This window comes from Callithrix jacchus, chromosome Y (assembly GCF_049354715.1).
Source record: "Callithrix jacchus isolate 240 chromosome Y, calJac240_pri, whole genome shotgun sequence".
Lineage (NCBI taxonomy): Eukaryota > Metazoa > Chordata > Mammalia > Primates > Cebidae > Callithrix > Callithrix jacchus.
Genome location: NC_133525.1, coordinates 12,027,099 through 12,041,402, shown reverse-complemented (window position 1 = coordinate 12,041,402; position 14,304 = coordinate 12,027,099). Strand labels below are relative to the sequence as shown.

The 14,304-nt window shown below is 44.0% G+C and overlaps 1 pseudogene; it reads left to right on the top strand.

Annotated features, from left to right (window-relative positions):
• The first annotated feature begins 2,612 nt into the window (after window positions 1-2,612).
• The window catches only part of LOC118150882 (tyrosine-protein phosphatase non-receptor type 18-like), a 95,353-nt pseudogene continuing 83,661 nt past the window's right edge, over window positions 2,613-14,304 (top strand).

Genomic DNA, 14,304 nt, shown 5'->3' with positions numbered 1-14,304 from the left:
CACACACACACACACACACCTGCCCAGACAGATTCCAGATAGACAGATGCCCAGGAAAACACTCCCACCTGGACAGACAAACACAGATTGACAGATGGGAAGACCCCCAGTCAAACAGACCTGTGGTCAGAGAGACAGCTAGTCCCTCCAAGCCAGACAAACATCAGAATCCCTCAAGGACAAGCTGCTTCCCCAAAATGGACAAAGAGATATTACTCCAGAGGAGAGAACACCCTGACCACCCAGTCAACTACAACTTCAGCTAGAGAGACAGACCTTAGCCTATGGGAACAGACCCTCAGCAGGATCCCTGCTGCTGGACAGAGATTCTGCCAGCCAGCTGAATAGATAAACCGTCAAGCTAGCTGGACAGATATACCCCCTCCCAGATCAGATGGAAGGAGTTTCCACCCCCTAGTTAGAGAGAAGAACCTCAGCTAGCCAGGCAGAGACTCTAGTCACTGAGTCAGCCTCCTTGTCCCCTACTTAGAACCATGGATGGTTCATTTACCCCTCACTACTGCCAGTCTTCAGTGGCCATTGACCTCCAGTGGCATCTATGACCACCACCATCCCATGTGCTCTGGTATCTGCTAGCCCTTAATGACCATTCTTCACAACCATGAGTGCTCAGGGGCTCAGCCTTTATAACTTCCCCAGAAAAGTCTTTCTTTTCTGAAAGCTCACTGAGACTTCTGTTTTCTACCTCCCTGGAACTCCCTGACCACCCAAAAAACCTCAGTGATTACACTGAGAGTCACAATTGTGAACTGAGCAGAAGGTCTCCATGACTTCCCTATCTCTTCTGACCCTTCAGTTACACTGCAAATCCCAATAGCCCAATTACTTTCACTTCTCGTCCCAAGTATTCACTGGGCCACCCAATGACTGACAGTCCCCATGAACATCCAAGGGACCCTGACTGACTTCTAATGAATTCCCTATCACTACCATCCTAAACAATCCCTACTCACTTCCCTTAGAATGCTCAAAGATGAAACTGATAAATGATGAACATGGATTTCATAGAGACCCCTTGTGACCACACAATAAATGAAACCGCCCTAGCTAGTGATCTCCAACTTTGATTTCTCTATCACTTAAGCCAAGGTCAGCAAACAACAGCCTGCAGGACACACACACAGACACGCAAACACTAGAATAAGTCATGACACATGAAAATTACATGACATTCTCATTTCTTTGTACATAAAGTTTCATTAGGACACAGCCACACTGTGAAGAATCTGGGGCAGAGCTGGTAAAGGCAAAATTACTTCCTACATTGCCCTTTAAGATAGTTTGCTCTTAACGCATGCCTGTAGTCTCAGCTTCTCAGGAGGCTGAGGCAGGAGAATTGCCTGAACCCAGGAGGTGGAGGTTGTGATGAGCTTAGATCACGCCATTGCACTCCAGCCTGAGTAACAAGAACGAAATTCTATCTCAAAAACAAAGGAAAAACGTGTGCCCTCAAATAATACTCTGATTACCCCAAGTGAATTAAACTGACCCCCTGACATTATTCCCATTCAGTGACTCAGGCACACATCCAGGCCACAGTCCTACCTTTCCACCCCTCAATGACCTGAAACCTACCTTTCTACCCCTACCTGACGCCCCTTTTGGTGACACCCGTCTTAATTCTTCCAACCTCGGTGAGAAGGGGACTAATCTAGGCCGGTAGTTGTAGGACCGCAGGTCCCAGTCCATTCTCTCCAGCCTCCCTTCGGTGACCCCAGAAGCTGGCACAGCAGTTCTCCTCTGATGTCTCCACAAATGGGAGTGCCCTGGCAGGCAAAAAAGAGAAGCTATTCGTTCCCCAGAAACAACTCCCACTGCATCAGTTCTGTTTCCTAGCAGGCTTATGCAGGTGAAGATGCTCACACAGGACTGACCCGGGTGCCCCGTCGCCGCCCAGCCCATACGGGAAAAGGAGCAACCACAGATTCCTCGGGAAGTACGCAGAGAAGACCCGGCTGCCAGTTGGCCTTTTCCACGGCGCTGTTGCCTCAGCCCCGGCCTCCCTAGGGCGGGGTTGGAGCGCACAGCGCCGGCCGCCCCCGACCCGGGGTCCCCCAGCAGGAAAACTAGTCTGATCTCGGCGATCATCTCCACCCACGACTGCCGCCCGCCTCAGCTCGGACTCCGCGTGGCCTGGCTCCCATGAGACTGGCGGGAGGACCCGGCGAGACCGCGCGCCTTTCCACCCAGAGCCGGCACCCGGATATCGGCCCCCGGACATCGGCCCCTAGAGCGGATCCCTGACTGGGGGCGGGTCCAAGTCGGAGGGAGTGGTTTTGAAACTGTGCAGTCCCACCTGTGGGCGCAGCAGCCACACAGAAAAGGAAAGCCCCGGAGCTGGGCTCTGCTCCCGCAGCCCGTGAGGACCAAGGGCTCCCACCACACCGGCTGGAACGCCCGGATCGCCAGGAGCGGGGCTGCGCGGACTCAGAACACCCTGGCCGGGTCGCCTTCCCCGTCGCTGCGCCCTTCCATTGGCTGCCGAGGCCAGGGCGGAGGCTCAGCCGCTGGCCTCCGCCTCCCGCGGAGTCCACACTCGCTGTGGTCGTGGAGCGCAGCGGCCGGGCTAGACCCGGCTGGCCCGCAGCGCCATGAGCCGCAGCCTGGATGCGGTGCAAAGCTTCCTGGAGCGTCTGGAAGCGCGCGGTGACCGGGAGGTGTCGGTCCTCGCTGGCGAGTTTAGCCTGAGTGGCGCGGGGTGTCTGGGAGCTGCGCACCCCGGCCCTGGCCCCGCATACTCCTGTCCTCCGCGCCCTGCGGGCTCTGCCTCTCTGTTTCGGTGTCCCGGGGGTCTCCCCGCTTCTGGAGTCTCTCCCTGTATTTCCCCCCAACACTTCTCTGTCGCTCTCCCTGTCTCCGTCTTCAGTCTCTGCCCCAGAGTATGACTTCCATATTTGGGTAGGTAGGGACCATGCACACCCCTGCTCCCGGTGTCCTGGTCGCACTCCCGGAACAACCCGGCTGCGGGCAGGACAGGCGGGGTGGGCTCCCCAGGGGAGGCCTCGTGTCCCCCGGTACTCTGGACATGCTGGACAGCCCCGGTCCCGCCGATCTTGGCGACCTGACTATCCCCTGTGACCACAGGGACGAAGGACCAAGAGGAACCCGGAGGCCCTGGCGCAGTGAGGGTGTGAACGCCCGCCTTGAATCTACCCAGGGCTATTCGGCTGTGGTCCGGGAGGTTTACCTGGCCCCTGCGACCTCGGCTTCTCCCTTGGTAAAATTGGAACATGAATGACCAAAGTGGCTTAAGGATTAAATGTGGAGGGTGAAAAGCGCTTAGCACATATTGCGCGCGCACTTCATAGGGGCATTTGTCACGGCCTATAAAGATTCTAAACGTGCGCCCAGCACAGTTGCTGTAATCCCAGCACTTTGGGAGGCCGAGGCAGAAGAATCACTTGAGTTCAGAAGTTCGAGACCAGCCTGGGCAACACATCAAAGCCCTGTCTCTACTAAAAATAGAAAAATTAGCTGGCCTTGGTAGCAGACGGCTGTAATCCCAGCTACTAGGGAGACAGAGGCAAAGGAATCACTTGAGCCAGGGGGACAGAGGTTGCAGTGAGCTGAGCTGGGTGGGCCATTGCACCCCAGCCTGGGTAACAGAGCAAGGCCCCATCTCAAAAAAACCTAAATGTTACAATATGTACAGTGCAAGCCCAGCATCAGGAAGGTTCACACAGCTTCCTAGGCACTGTACACTACAGTCAATGACATGCTTAAAGTGTAATAGCTTATGTACCAGACATAGAAACATACCATACAAACTGTAAACTAATATATGGTGATGCATATCAAATTTAGAAATAACATGTTTTCTCATAGAACCACAAAAGGAAAAAAAAGAAAAAATAATATATAAAAATATTGTAAATGGCCATTTATACAATAAACATTGTATAACTGCATAAAAGAGTACAACAAATATAACAAATATAAAATATGTAACAGATAATTACAAACAAGTAATTTGCACACATGTAGAAATGTTATATCTAAGAAATGCATAATAAATGTAAAATATATTATTATACAATATAAAAATATAGACTGGGCACGGTGGCTCACACCTGTAGTCCCAGCACTTTGGGAGGCTGAGGTGGGCAGATTACAAGGCCAGCAGTTTGAGACCAGCCTGGCCAATATGGTGAGAACCTGTCTCTACTAAAAATACAAAAAAATTAGCTGAGCATGGTGGCTCATGCCTCTAATCCCAGCTACTAGGGAGGCTGAGGCAGGAGAATTGCTTGAATCTGGGAGGTGGAGATTGCAGTAAGCTGAGACCACACCACTGCACTCTAGTCTGGGCAGGAGACCAAGACTCTGTCTCAAAAAAAAAAGTATGTGACAATCATAAACATAATACCCATTTGATATATGACATCATGTGACTGGTTGGATTCTGAACTGTGCACAGCACTGAGGGCCTCACATGCAGAAGACTGGGTGTTGAGAGAACCCTTGCTTCCCGAGCCTGCCTCCCACATGTGCAGGAATCCCTGGGCTTTTATAGGTGTACCTACTACACAAGGGCATCATGAGGGCTTAAATTAACCAATGGACATAAGTAAAGCACTTAGAATGGTGGCTGGCACACGTTGGTGGCATAGTAGGTGTTACTTACTATCATTGAGATTATAAATACCTAACAGGGATGGTACTACACTATTCACTGATTATTATTATAATCTCCCAGTAACACAGTACCTATAGTATCTAGCACTGTACAAGATACTAACACAAGGTGTAACACAGTACATACAGTACATGTTATCCATTATAATGTCAATGCACTGTACATTGTCTTGTATGTTTAGTTATATAAGACATATTTCATCGCAGTTATTGCTTACATGACAACGTCATAGAGTGAGTGTGCAAGGGGTGGGTGCCAAGAGGTCTAAGTTCCACCCTCACTATGAGACTTCCTAGTTGGGACCTTCTACAAGTCACTCAACCACGTAGTGCAGAAACTTTCCTGCCTGCACAATGGGGAAGTCAGTACCCACCTGGTAGGAACCTGTGATGATTACATGCCCTTAGTGCAGAGACTGGCAGAGAGAAGGTGCTCTGGGTCGTCATTATTGCATCATTTTTATTAGGCAGGCCCGGTGCTTTTGGAGTCTGCACTCACCTCCACAGGCCACTGGCCTTGTATCCTGCATGCGCCTAGGTGGCCCGGGACTCTGACCTGGCTCCTCTCCTGTCTTTTCCCCTCCCCGGCCCACTCATGATACTCCACCAGGATATTCAGGCCCACTCGGCCACCTGGAAGGCTGACAGTGTGTGCTCCACCGAGGCCAGCAGTCAGCCGGGGAACATCAGGAAGAACCACTACAAAGACGTGCTGCCTTATGAGTTCGGTGTTCTGCGGGGAGTGGGTGCAGCGGTGCGGACCCCGCTGCAGTCCAGGCATCACTGTGCACTGGAGTTACCTGCTGTGCTCCCCTCCCAAACCCTCACCCTCTGCACTGCTCAGCAGCCCACGAGGGCACCTCAGTGGGGTCTCTGTAGGTGTGTGGTCCCTGCTGGCTTTTGGCCAGGGGGCTGTCTGAGCCTTGGCCACCCTATCCTCCCCAAACTCCACGTTTCTTACCTTGTCTGCTGACAGATAATCAGACGTGAGTGATCCTCTCCCTGCTCCAGGAAGAGGGACACAGTGACTACATTAATGGCAACTTCATCCGGGTGAGGTTTGGGGTCTTGGAAGGAGGTGGAGGAGGTGGATTGTGGGTGGCCAGGGGTGGGCAGCAGAATCTCAGTAGTAAATGTGGCCTTCACCAGGGCACAGACGGAAGCTGGGCCTACTTAGCCACACAAGGACCCTTGCCTCACACCCTGCTAGACTTCTGGCGACTGATCTGGGAGTTTGGGGTCAAGGTCAGCACTTGGGGGTGGGGCAGGATGGTGGAGTAAACATCTAAGTACCCCCTCGGTGGTTTCCCTTGCCCCCTAACCCAAATTACCTTCCTATCCTTTAACCTTCTTGTCTAGGTCATCCTGATGGCCTGTTGAGAGATAGAGAATGGTCGGGTAGTTGTCCTCTGTCCCCAGGTTGCATGTCCTTGTGCAAGGCGGAGGGAGGAAGATCTGGCTATCTTCTCCTTGACCACAGGACCTGAGGGTCCAGCTCTTAGAGTCACTTTACTGTGGGGATTTGGGGAGTCCCATTGTTCCTCTAAGTTTTTGTTGATTTTTTTCCATTTATTCATCCCCCCAGTGTTGGCAACCCCACTCCTGCTGGGCTTCCCACCCATTTCACGCCTTAGACCATAAGGCCCTTTTCTGACTGCTTCCCCTTAGGTTCTGATCCGTCTTTCCACTTATCTCCCCTTTATTCTCTCCCCTAACAACTTTGGCCTATGCTGTTCCCCAGATGTTCCAGGGATGGCTCTGCCTCAGGCTCTGTGCCTTTCCGGTGTGTGGCTTGCTCTATCACCTCCTTCACATCTTTGCTCAAATGTTAATTCCTCAATAAGACCTTCCTGGGTGGGTCTTAAAACCATTTTAAACTGTCAGCACTTCCACTCTCCCTCCCTTGTCCTGCCTTTCATTTTTTCCTCACAATCCTTATGAACTCCTAACACACTGGATAATCTACAAATATATTATGTACATTGTTTATTCTTAATCTCTCCAATTCAGAAGGTAAGATCCACAAGGCAAGGGATTTTTGTTTTGCCTGTTTGCATAAAGTAATTACTAAATAAATAAATGCTTGCCAGCATTGAAGGCTGAAGGTACAACCCTTCATGTGGCTTCTACAATCCTGCTGCTCCATGGATGGGGTGGGGTGACTAGCTGATCATGATGGGTGTATGATCTGTAGTCATGTCCCTTTCTCATTCCTGATTTTGGTAATTTGTGTTCTCTCTCTTTCTGTGTCTGCCTCATCTCTCTGTCTCCATCTCCAGGCTCCTGTTTGCTTCTTTTTTCCTTTGAAAGATGGGGTTTCACCATCATGGCCAGGGTGGTCTTGAACTCCTGACCTCAGGTGATCAACCCACCTTGGCCTCCCAAAGTGCTAAGATTACAGGCGTGAGCCACCTCGCCTGGCCCGTGCTTGCTTTTTATAAACAATGTATTAAAACACAACCATACTCATTTATTTACATGTTGTCTTTGCCTGCTTTTATGCTACAGTGGCAGAGTTGAGTAGTTGCAAGTTGAATAAATTATGTGGCCTGTAAATTCTAAAATATTTATCTGACCCTTTATAGAAAATATCAGCCAATCCTTGGACTAGAGGTTTATCATTATATTAATTTCTCAAAGAACCTGCTTTGGGTTGTATCCGTTTTCTCTATTGATTTTTTCATTTTCTATTTTTTTTTCTTTGAGATGGGATCTTGTTCTGTTGCCCAGACTGGAGTGCAGTCGTTCAATGTCGGCTCACTGCAACCTCTGCCTCCCAAGTTCAAGCGATTCTCCTGCCTCAGCCTCCTGAGTAGCTAGGAGTACAGGCACATGCCACCATTCCTGGCTAATATACTACTTTAATTGCAAGTGTACATGAAAAGAATGTTTTAAAACTTTGCGATTGAGTACAGATACATGTAGGATTGTATCTTCCTAATGATTCAATCCCTTTTCTAATATGTAATGACTCTATTTTTGCTAATATTTTTATCTGAAGTGTACTTTGATATTAATATAGCCGTTTAAATTTCTTTTTTTTTTAGATGTATTTTCACTCTTGTCACCCAGGCTGGAGTACGATGGCACAATATTAACTCACTGCAACCTCCGCCTCCCGTATTCAAGTGATTCTCCTGCCTCAGCCTCCCAAGTAGCTGGGATTACAGATGTCCGCCACCATCCCCAGCTAATTTTTGCATTTTTAGTAGAGAAGGGGGTTTCATCATGTTGGCCAGGCTGCTCTCGAACTCCTAACTTCAGGTGATCCATCTGCCTCAGCCTCCCAAAGTGCTGGGATTGCAGGCATGAGCAACCACACTCAGGCTTAAATTTACTGAGTTTGCATACATCTTTTCCCATTCTTTTAGTTTATATCTATGTTCTTATTTATTTATTTTTATTTATTAAGACAGAGTCTCACTCTGTCACCAGGCTGTTGTACAGTGGTGCAATCTCAGCTCACTGCAACCTCTTCCTCCCAGGTTCAAGCAATTCTCCTGACTCAGCCTCCAAAGTAGCTTGGACTATAGATGCCCACCACCATGGCCAGCTAATTTTTGTATTTTTAAGAGAGATGGGGTTTTACCACATTGTCCAGGATGGTCTTGATTTCTTGACCTTATGATTCTCCCACCTCAGCCTCCCAAAGTGCTGGGATTACAGGTGTGAGCTACTGTGCCCAGCCCCATCTTTATTTTTTAGTGTGTTTTTTGTAGGGACTTATTTTTTTTTTTAAGAGTGAGGGAGTGCTGTGTAGCAATCATAGCTCACTGTAACCTCAAACTCCTGGGCTCAAGTGATCATCCTAGCTCAGCCTCCCTAAGGAGTTGGGAATACAGGCATGTACCACACCTGATTGTTTTTATTTCTTATACAGATGAGGTCTCACTGTATAATCCAGGCTCGTTTCGAACTCCTGGCCTCAAGCTATGCTTCTACCTCAGCCTCCCCAAGTGCCAAGATTATATGCATGAGCCACTTCATCTAGCCAGGATTTACTTTTTAAATCTAATCTGACAGCCTCTGTCATTAATTGGAATAGTTAGCCTTTAATGTAATTTTCAATAATGTTGGGTTTAAACCTACATTTCTTGCTGTTTGTTTTCTATTTTCTGTTTGTTCTTTTTTTTCTGTCTTCTTTCAGAGTGAGAATTTTTTATGAATTTATTGCCTAGTAATTATTCCCTTATTAGCTGTACCTCTTTATTTTAAATATTTAGTGGTGACTTTAGGGTTTATACTATATATATCTTTCACTTATAGTCTATAGTAAAATAATATTACACATTTCATGTAAAATGTCAGATCTTTTATAGTGTTTCCATTTCCCCTTTCCTTGCTTTGTGCTATTGTTACTGCATATTTTAATTTTAAATATATAAAACAAACTCCACAATACACTGCTATAATTTTTGCTTTAGAATGTCTTTTTTAAACAGCTTTATTGACATACAATTAGTCATTTAAAGTGTACAATTCCATCACTTTTCATATAGTCCTGAGTTGTGAAAATATTACCACAATAAGTTTTTGAATATTTTCATCATTCCATAAAAATATTCTATATCCATTTGCAGTCATCCCCATTTCCCACCAACCTCTACAGCCTGAGACAATCCCTAACCTACCCTTTGTCTTTATAGATTAGCTTACTCTGGATATTTCATATAAATGGAATCGTATAATATGTAGCCTTTTTTTGTTAAGCATGTTTTTTTTTGTGAATGACATTCCATTGAATGGCTCTACCACATTTTACTTATCAGTTGATAAAATTTAAGTTCTTCCTGCTTTCTGGCAATTATGAACAATGCTGCTCTCAACATTGATATACAAGGATCTCGTAGATGTATGTTTTCATATCTCTTAAGTATTGCTGGTATTGCTGGGCCATATGGAAACTCTGTTTTAAACACTTTAAGAACTGCCAAACTGTTTTCCACAGTGGCAGCACCCTTTTATATTTCCACAGCAATGTATGAGGGTCCCCATTTCTTCTCACTGATGCTTGTTACTGTCTTTTTTTGCTTAGTAGTGTAGCCATACTTGAGGATGTAAATGGTATACTTTGTGTCTTTTTTAACTGGTGTGGTAAAATACACATAAACATACATAAATGGTGTGGTAAAATATTCATAACTGTTTGAATTCCTGTTTTCAGTACCTTGAGTACACCCTCGAGTGGAATTGCTGGATTATATGGTAACTGTTTTCCACAGTGGCTGTACCATTTTACATTTCTATCAGCAGAGAGACAGGGATAGAGGGAGGAACATGTGTAGTTTAATGACAGGTATATGTTCTGCTTTGTTAGACTATTTTGTCATGTGTAAACATCATAGAGCATAGTTAAACAAACATAGATGGTATATACATTTTTATTTATATATATTTCTCACATGGAAAAGTAAATGTCTCAGCACCATTACCAAGTATAAATAATTTTTCCAACTTAATATGCAATGTCAATATCAAGTGCCATGTATCAGATTTCTTCTACATGTGCTCCATTATAAACTATGGCACTACTGCTGTATATGTGGTTTGTTGTTGATTAAAACATCATTACACGGCATATGACAAGCATATATGTGCCATCCTAATGAGTGGGAAGGGGTATCTCATTGTGGTTTTGGTTTTGTTTTTCTTCTTTTTTTTTGGAGATGGAGTCTTGCTCTGTCACCAGGCCGGAGTGCAGTGGCATGATCTCAGCTCACTGCAATCTCTGTCTCCCAGGTTCAAGCGATTCCCCTGCCTCAGCCTCCCAAGTAGCTGGGATTACAGGCATGCGCCACCATGCTAATTTTTTGCTATTTTTTGTATTTTAGTAGAGATGGGGTTTCACCGTGGCCAGGATGGTGTTCATCTCCTGACCTCGTGATCCGCCCGCCTCAGCCTCCCAAAGTGCTGGGATTACAGGCGTGATGGTTTTGCTTTTCATGTGCTTATTTGTCCATTTGTATATCTTCTCTGGACAAATGTCTATTCAGGTCATTTATTCATTTTAAAATTGGGTTATTTGAGGTTCTTTGTCTTTTTATTGAGTTGTAAGAGTTATTCTGGATACAAGTCCCTTATCAGTACATGATTATGTTCATGTAATATATTCATATATCAATATATTCATGTAATGTAACATATTCATATAATTATGTTCATGTAATGTATTCATATATTCAATATATTCATGTAATATATTCATATAATTATATTCATGTAATATAATCATGTACTGATAAGGGACTTGTATCCAGAATGACTCTTACAATGGAATTGTCTTTCCCATTCTGTGGGTTGTCATTTTACTTTCTTGATGATTGTTTTGAAGCACAAACATTTTGCTAAATTTTAATTCCAATCCACTGTTGTTGCTTTTTTTGCTGTATCTAAGAAGTTGTCATCTAATCAGACGTCATAAGTACTTACTCCTGTTTTATCTTCTAAGTGTTTGCAGTTTTCTTCCTTACATTTAGGTCTCTGATTTACTTTGAGTTAAATCTTGTGTGATATGAGATAGGGGTCCACAGTCACTCCTTTGCATGTGGCTATCCAATTATTCCAGCACCATTTGTTGAAAAGACTCTGCTTTGCCAATTTAACGGTCTTGGCCCTTTGTTGAAAATTAATTGGCCATAAATATGAGTTTATGTCTGAACTCTCAGTTTTATTAAGGGATACGTTTATCCTTGTGCCAGTATAACATAGTTTTGATCATTATAGCTTTGTAGAAGTTCTGAAATCAGAAGTATGAGTCTTCCAAATTTGTTTTTTTTCAAGATTAGTTTGGCTATTTTGGGTGGGTCCCTTGATGTCAGAAAACAGTTAAACATAGCAAGCATAACTGTTTATGCTTGGAAAGGCCTTCCTGTAAGGTTAAGTCTTGGGTGGCCTCTAGAAACCTAGGTTTCTGATCAGGGTGGCTTACTATGCCTAAACTGTTAATACAAACAACATGGTTTATGCAGAACACCTGCTCTCCTGCTGGGACTTTTACATTTTGGTACAGGCTGCGCAGAGTGTGTCTACATGCTGTGCAGAAGGTGCCTGATAAAAATCCTGGGCACTGAGTTTCTAAGGAACTTTATTGTGAGAGACTGTTGGTTTTGTCACATTTTGTTTTTTGCATCTATTCAGATAATCATGTGTTTTGTTTTGTATTCTACTAATATGATGTATGACCCTGACTTTCATATGGGGAACCAATCTTGCATTCCTGGGATTAATCCCACTTAGTTATGGTGTCTAATACTTTGCTAGTATTTTGTTCAGAATTTTTGTGTCTATGTTTGTGAGCTTATTGGTTAGTAGTTTTTTGTTTTCTTGTGAGGTCTTTGGTTTCGGTGGCAGGCTAATACTTGCCTCATACAGTATGTTGAGAAATGGTTCCTCTTCAGTGTTTTGTAAGAGTTTGTGAGAGGTTGGTATTAATTCCTCCTTGTTTGATAAAATTCACTAGACTATCTTTTAAAGACATTTAAAATGAGAGAAATATCTTTTACATTTAGTCTCTTTTCTCCTTATTCTATTATTTTGTGTAGACCTGTATTTCCATTTGTATCATGTTCCTTTTGTATGCAGCATCAAACTCATGGGCTTAAGCAATCCTCCTACCTCATCCTCCCAAATAGTTGGGAGTACAGTGTGACACCTCACTCAGCTAATTTATTATTTATTTATTTGAAGATGGGTTTCACCATTTGAAGATGGTCAGGCTGGTCTTGAACCCCTGACCTCAAGTGATCCACCCACCTCAGCCTCCAAAGTGCTTGGATTGCAGGCATGAGCTACCACACCTGGCCTGCACTCAGCTAATTTAAAAAAAAATATATATATATATTTAGATAAGGCTAGCTATATTTCCAACTCACCTAGCTAATTTTAAAACTTTCTTTTTGTTAGATACAGGCTAGCTATATTGCTCAGGTTGGTGTTGAAGTGGCCTTAAGCAGTCCTTCTGCTTTAGCCTCTCAAATAGCTGGGATTACAGGCAGCAGCCACTGACGATAAGCATCTGAAGAGCTTATTCTAATATTTCTCATAGTGCAGATTTGTTTGTGATGAATTCCCTCAACTTTTATTTGTCTGAAAAGGTTTTCATATTTTTAGGATATTATATCATTGACTGGCAGTTTCTGACAAAGTTTTGCTATAATTCTTATGTTCCTCAGCATGTGATGTACCTTTTTGTATGGGATGCTTTTAAGATTTTCTCTTCTGGGGCCTGTAGTGGCTCATGCCTGTAATTCTAGCACTTTGGGAGGCTAATCAATTATGGTCAGGAGTTTGAGATCAGCCTGGCCAACCTGGTGAAACCCCTTCTCTACTAAAAATACAAAAATTAGCCAGGCGTTGTGGCATGTGTCTGTAGTCTCAGCTACTCAGGAAGCTGTCTCAAAAAAAATTTTCTCCTCTTCTTTTTCTTTTTCAGTCATTTGATTGTGATCTGCCTTGGTGTGACTTTCTTTAGGTCTTTTCTCCCTGTGGTTCATTGACTTTCTTGGATTTATGGGTTCATAGTTTCATCAAGCTGGGAATTTTTTCACCTATTATTTCTTTACATATACTCACTCTTATCCTCCTTTCTCCTTTACTTCTGGACTCCAGATGCATGTAAACTAGATTGTTTGGTATATTTCTACAGAAAACTGATTCTCTTCATTTTTTTCATTTCATTGTGAATTGTTTCTATTATTATGTTTTCATGTCTATTGATCTTTTCTTCTAATGTCTACTCTGCTGTTAGTGGATTTTTCATTTCACAATTTTTTCCTTTTTAGAAATCCTATTTAGGTATTTTTTGTGTCTTTCATTCCATTCTTCATCATGTTCATGTTTCCTTTTCCAGTATATGTATAACAACTAGTTACTTTAAGGCTTTTGCTTCTTTTTCTGAACTCTGTTATTTCTGGGCCCTTTTCTATTGACTAATTTTTCTCCTAATTATAGGTCACAATTTCCTGCTTCTTTGTATGTCTGGTAAAATTTTATTGGATGCTTGATATTTTGAATTTGGCACAGGAAAGTTTTGGAATCTGTTTTCTTTAGATTGTTTTCCATTTTCAGGAATTTTTGGATGGTTGATCAAGTAGCCTTTGTTCTAGAATTAATTTGGCCATTTTCAGGAACTTTTGGATGGTTGATCAAGTAGCCTTTGTTCTAGAATTAATTTGGCCATGCTTCTAATGTGTGGTCATACTAGGTTCCCTACTGAATGCCCCATTTAGTTGATAAGCCCTCTACATTCTAGCTAGAGGGGATGTGAATTCTTTCTCATTGTGAGCTCAAGGAAATATTCATCCTACAGAATCCTACTATTTTTTCATGGGAAGTTATTCTTGTCCAGCTTCTTGAGGATTCATGCTGTATATATTCAGATCACTATTTAACCAAAAAATCGAGGAGGGGACTTCTATGTGGGTTGTTTTGTTTTTGTTTATTTGCATAGCTCTATTCCTTCCAGGACTCTGCTCTGCAAATTCTACCTGCCTTGGCCTCCTTGAGCCATGATCTCTGGCTCAGCTCAGTGGGATCATTAGACTCATGTCTTACCTGGTGACACTTCCACACAATAAGCCAGAGTGGTCTGTTCGATGACCACAGTACTGCAATACCTGTCATCCAGTCTCTGAAAATACTGGCTCATGT